Source organism: Panthera uncia, chromosome X, assembly GCF_023721935.1.
Source record: "Panthera uncia isolate 11264 chromosome X, Puncia_PCG_1.0, whole genome shotgun sequence".
In the NCBI taxonomy this organism is placed as follows: domain Eukaryota; kingdom Metazoa; phylum Chordata; class Mammalia; order Carnivora; family Felidae; genus Panthera; species Panthera uncia.
In genome coordinates, this window is record NC_064817.1 from 45757912 (window position 1) to 45764810 (window position 6899).

Here is a 6899-nt window from a genome sequence, read left to right on the forward strand (position 1 = left end):
CATCAACTGATGAATGGATAAAGAAATTGTGGTTTATATACACAATGCAGTACTACATGGCAAGGAGAAAGAATGAAATATGGCCCTTTGTAGCAACGTGGATGGAACTGGAGAGTGTGATGCTAAGTGAAATAAGCCATACAGAGAAAGACAGATACCGTATGTTTTCACTCTTATGTGGATCCTGAGAAACTTAACAGAAACCCATGGAGGAGGGGAAGGAAAAAAAAAACAAAGAGGTTAGAGTGGGAGAGAGCCAAAGCATAAGAGACTCTTAAAAACTGAGAACAAACTGAGGGTTGATGGGGGGTAGGAGTGAGGGGAGGGTGGGTGATGGGTATTGAGGAGGGCACCTTTTGGGATGAGCACTGCGTGTTGTATGGAAACCAATTTGAGAATAAATTTCATATATTGAAAAAAAAAAAAGAGGCAGTAGGCCGATCAATCTGAGCAGACAAAGCATAGAAAGCCAGAAATTTGAAGAATGCCAGGGGAAGATGGAGGGGAACATGATTCACTCATAAGAAGACATAGCCTGGATAGACAAGGATCATGGAGAGAATCTTTCAGAAACAAAGTAGCTGGCAGGTGCCATTTCCATTCCCTGCCTCCCAGGATAAACACATGGCCACCTGTGGGAACCAGCATTGCACCAACACTTTCTACCGCATTCACTTCCACAAAACCACCCCATCCCAGGCATAAGGGATCCACTCTTTCCAGTCATATTTGCCTCAGTCCTAGTGCTGCAGAGCCCTCCATAGAATGCTCATAATACCTGTGCAGACTACAGTAGAATTGTCTTCTGAACCCTACCTTTTGCAGGGGTTCAGTCTTGGTGTCAGTGGCAATAGCTGCAATGACTGGCAGCAGCAGTGAGTGCTTCAGAAGCCTGAGGTGTACTTTGTTAAAGGTTCAGGACCCACCTTCCTGCCCTTTACAGATCCACTTAAACTGACGTATACTGCCAGAAGTTGCCCCACATTTCAATTAGTAAGCAGACCAACATTTACTTTGTTAAAACACACACTACACTCTCTGGGAAACAAACACTGCCCATAACAAGCAAAGGGAGCCGCTGCAAACAACTGGACTGAAGGGAACAACAGCAAGAACAGGGTACACACAACACACTGAGGAACCACTCCCTGAAGGACCAAATCCTGAGGAACAGGGGATACTGCACTGCAGAGCATTTAAGCATTTCTTCTTCATAAGGCCATTACCTTCATGAGCAGGAAACATAGCTGACTTTCCTAGCACACAAAAACAGATACAGAGAGTTGGAGTAAATGAGGAGAAACAGAACCATATCCCAAATGAAAAAACAGGACCAAACCATAGCAAGTGACCTAAGGGAAAGGAATATAAGTAATATGCCTGATAGAGAATTTAATGTAATGATCATAAAGATACTCAGTGAACTAAGAAAAGAGTGGAGAACATCAGTGAGACCCTTAACAAAGAGAGAGAGAGAGAGAAAATAACTAATTTAACTAATTGGAGATGAAGAGCACAATAAATGAAATTAAATATATATTGGTTGGGGGCACCTGGGTGGCTTAGTCCATTAACTGTCTGACTTTGGCTCAGGTCATGATCTCACTGTTTGTGGGTTTGAGACCCACATCAGGCTTTCTGCTCTCATTGCAGAGCCTGCTTTGTATCTTCTGCCCCTCTTTCTTTGCCTCCACCCCCCTCTCAAAAATAAATAAGTAAATAAATAAATAAATTTTAAAAATTAAAAGGAATGAAGAGCAGGCTAGAGGAATGAATTAATGGCTTAGAAGGAGAGTAATGGAAGCAACCAACATGCTTAAATGAGAGGAAAAATTATACAAGTTGACAATAGTCTTAGGGAACTTGGTGACTCCATCAAGTCTAATAACATTCACAACATAGGGATCCTAGAAGAAGAAAGAGGAAAGGGGGCAGAAAATTTATTAGAGGAAAGAATAGCTGAAAACTTTTCCTCATTTGGGGAAAGAAACAGACATCCAGAGTCAGGAGGCACAGACATCCCCCAACAAGATCAATCCTAAGAAGGTCCACACCAACACATAGTAATTAAAATGGCAAAAAGTAGTGATAAAGAAAAAAAAAATCTTAAAAACATCAAGAGAAAAGAAGACAGTTACATACAAGGGAAAATCCAAAAGGCTACTGGCAAATATTTCAACAGAAATGTTCAACCAGAAGGGAGTGCCATGATGTATTCAAAGTGCTCAACAGGGAAAATGTGCAGCCAAGAATATGCTATCCAGTCAGGCTGTCAATTGGAATAGAAAGATAGAGTTTCCCAGAGGGGAAAAAAACTAAGAAGTTCATGACCACCAAGCCAGGCCTACAAGACATGTTAAAGGGGCCTCTTTGAGTGAAAAATAGAGACCATAATGGAGGCACGAAAAATAAGTATATCTGTAAAAATCAGTCAAGGGATTCACAAAATAAAAGGACGTAAAATATGACACCATATATCTAAAATGTGGGGGTAGAGGACTAAAAAATGTTTTCAAACTTAAGCTATCATCAACTTAATATAGACTGCTATATGCAGAAGATGTTAAATACAAACCTAATGGTAACCACAAATCAAAAACCAGTAATATATCTGCAAAGAATAAAGAGAAGAGTATTCAGGTATATCACTAAAGAAAACTAGAAAATCATGAAAGAGTGCAAGAGAAGAATCTGGAAAAAGTATAGAACCAATCACAAACAAGTAACAAAATAACAACAAATACTTATCTATCAATAATTACTTTGAAAATGGACTAAATGTTCTAATCAAAAGACATAGGGCAACCAAGTGGATAAAAAACAAGACCCATCTATATGCTACCTACAAAAGAATACTTTCAGACATAAAGACAACTGCAGACTGAAGCTAAAGGGATCAATAAACATTTATCATGCAATTGGGTGTCAAGAGAAAACCAGGGTAACAATACTTATATCAGACAAAATAGACATTAAAACAAGACTGTAAGAAGAAATAAAGAATGACACTAAATTATCATTAAGGGGACAATACAAAAAGATATAACAATACAAAAAGATATTTATGCACCCAACATGGGAGAACCCAAATCCACATAAAAGTTAATAACAAGCATAAGGGGACTAATTGCTGGTAATACAATAATAGAAGAGGAGTTTAAACTCCATTTACATCAATAGACAGATCATTCAAACAGAAAATCAACAAAGAAATAAAAAGTGGGTTTGAATGACACACTGGATCAGATGGATTTAACAGATATATTCAGAACATTCTACCCTAAAACAGCAGAATACACATTCTTTTCAAGTACACATGGCACATTCTCCAGCATAGATCGCAAATATGCCATAAGACAACTCTCAACAAATTAAAAAAAAAAGATTGAAGTCATACCTTGAAACTTTTCTGACCACAATGCTATGAAACTAGAAATCAAGCACAAGAAAAAATCTGGAAAGACCACAAATATATGGAGGTTAACATGATACTAAACAATGAAAGGGTCAACAAAGAAATCAAAATAAAATAAAAATTACATGGAAACAAATGAAAACACAATGGTCCAAATTCTTTGGGATGCAGTAAAAGCAATTTCAAGAAGGAATTTTATAGCAATATAGACCTACCTCAAAAAGCAAGAAAAATCTCAAATAAGTAACATAACCTTACATCTAAAGGATGTAGAAATAGAAGAACAAACAAAACCCAAACCCAGCAGAAGGAAATAATAAAGATTATAGCAGAAATAAATGATATAAAAACAAAAAAAAAATCCAAAAACATTAGAACAGATAAATGAAACCAGAAGCTTGTTCTTTGAAAAGATCAACAAAATTGATAAACTTCTAGCTAGAGTTATCAAGAAAAAAAGAGAAAGGACTCAAATAAACAAAATCACTAATGAGAGAGGAGAAGTAACAACAAACACAACAGAAATAGAAACAGAATATTATAAAAAATTATATGCCAACAAATTGGGTAGCCTAGAAAAATGAATAAATTCCTAGAAATATATAACCTACCAATACTGAGGCAAAAATAAATAGAAAATTTGAAAAAAAAAATGATATTTCTCAAAAATTATAATGAGAAAGTCTGAAAAATCAGAGGAAAAGGATATGGATAGAAGGGAAAAAATAAAGATGACATCAGATTTCTCACTGGAAGCAATGCAAATGATAAGGCAATAAAAATCATTTTTAAAGTGCTGAAATAAAAAACCTATTCACATGAATGCTAAAGAAAAAAATCTATGCAAATAAAAACCATAATGAGATATCACCTTACACCATTTAGAATGGCTAAAACTAAAATAAGAGACAACACGTGTTGGTGAGGATGTGGAGAAAAAGGCAAACTTGTACACTGCTGGTGGGAATGTAAATTGGTATAGCCATTTTGGAAAACAGTATGAAAGTTACTCAAAAAAAACTAAAAATTGAAATATCATACGATCGGAGGATCCTGGGAAGACGGCGGCGTAGGAGGACGCTGGGCTAACTGCGCGTCCTGCTGATCACGAAGATTCCACCTACACCTGCCTAAATAACCCAGAAAACCACCAGAAGACTAGCAGAACGGAGTCTTCGGAGCCAAGCACAGACGAGAGGCCCACGGAAGAGGGTAGGAAGGGTGGCGAGGCGATGTGCGCTCCACAGACTGGCGGGACGGAGCCGGGGCAGGGGGGCGGCTCGCCGGCCAAGCAGAGCCCCCGAGTTTGGCTTGCAAAAGCGGAGGGGCCGGACAGAGTGTGTTCCAACAGCAAGTGGGACTTGACATCTGGAAGGTTATAAGCTAACACCTCTGCTCGGAGAACGGGAGGGCTGTAGGACAACGGGAGGGGGAGTTGTTGAGCCCCAGATGACAGAACTCAGCTTGGCGGGGAACAAAGGCGCTCGCCAGCGCCATATCCCTCGCCCACCCCCCAGCCAAAATCCCAAAGGGAACCAGTTCCTGCCAGGGAACCTGCTTGCACCACGCAAACACCCAAAGCTGTGCTTCTGCGGTTCCATCCCGCCAGCGGGTCTGACTCCCTCCCGGTGCTGCAGGGCCCCTCCCGAAGCAGATCTCTGAAGGCAAAGCGAGCTGAGTATGCCCCTCCAGCCCCTGTGCACCTTGCCAATCCACCCCAGCTAATACACCAGATCCCCAGCACCACAAGCCTGGCAGTGTGCAAGTAGCCCAGATGGGCCACGCCACCCCACAGTGAATCCCGCCCCTAGGAGAGGGGAAGAGAAGGCACACACCAGTCTGACTGTGGCCCCAGCAGTGGGCTGGGGGCAGACATCAGGTCGGACTGCGGCCCCGCTCACCAACGCAGTTATTCAAGACAACATAGGGGAAGTGCCCCGCAGTCCCACACCACTCCAGGGACTATCCAAAATGACGAAATGGAAGAATTCCCCTCAGAAGAATGTCCAGGAAATAACAACAGCTAACGAACTGATCAAAAATGATCTAAACAATATAACAGGAAGTGAATTTAGAATAATAGTCATAAAATTAATTGCTGGGCTTGAAAACAGTATAAAGGACAGCAGAGAATCTCTTGCTACAGAGATCAAGTTACTAAGGAACAGCCAGGAGAAGCTAAAAAATGCTATCAATGAACTGCAAAATAAAATGGAAAGAACTACGGCTCCGATTGAAGAGGCAGAGGAGAGAATAGTGAACTAGAAGATAAAATTATGGAAAAAGAAGAAGCTGAGAAAAAGAGAGATAAAAAAATCCAGGAGTATGAGGGGACAATTAGAGACCTAAGTGATGCACTAAAGAGAAATAATATACGCATAATTGGTATTCCAGAGGAGGAAGAGAGAGGCAAAGGTGCTGAAGGTGCACTTGAAGAAATAATAGCTGAGAACTTCCCTGATCTGGGGAAGGAAAAAGGCACGGAAATCCAAGAGGCACAGAGAACTCCCTTCAGACGTAACTTGAATCAATCTTCTGCACGACATATCATAGTGAAACTGGTAAAATACAAGGATAAAGAGAAAATTCTCAAAGCAGGTAGAGATAAACGTGCTCTAATGTACAAAGGGAGACCTATTATAAGACTTGTGACTGATCTCTCTACTGAAACTTGGCAGGCCAGAAAGGAATGGCAGGAGATCTTCAATGTGATGAACAAAAAAAAAATATGCAGCCGAGAATCCTTTATCCAGCAAGTCTGTCATTTAGAATAGAAGGAGAGGTAAATGTCTTCCCAAACAAACAAAAACTGAAGGAATTCTTACCATTAAACCAGCTCTACAAAAGATCCTAAGGGGGATCCTGTGAGACAAAGTACCAGAGACATCGCTACAAGCATGAAACCTACGGATATCACAATGACTCTAAACCCATATCTTTCCATAATAACACTGAATGTAAATGGACTAAATGCTCCAACCAAAAGACATAGGGTATCAGAATGGATAAAAAAACAAGACCCCTCCATTTGCTGTCTACAAGAGACTCATTTTAGACCAGAGGACACCTTCAGATTGAGAGTGACGGGATGGAGAACTATTTATCATGCCACTGGAAGTCAAAAGAAAGCTGGAGTAGCCATACGTATATCAGACAAACTAGATTTCAAATTAAAGGCTGTAACGAGATGAAGAAGGGCATTATATAACAATCACAGGGTCTATCCATCAGGAAGAGGTAACAATTATAAAGGTCTATGTGCTGAATACAGGAGCCCCCAAATATATAAAACAATTACTCACAAACATAAGCAACCTTATTGATAAGAATGTGGTAATTGCAGGGGACTTTAACACTCCACTTACAGAAATGGATAGATCATCTAGACACACGGTGAATAAAGAAACAAGGGCCCTGAATGATACATTGGATTAGATGGACTTGACAGATATATTTAGAACTCTGCATCCCAAAGCAACAGAAT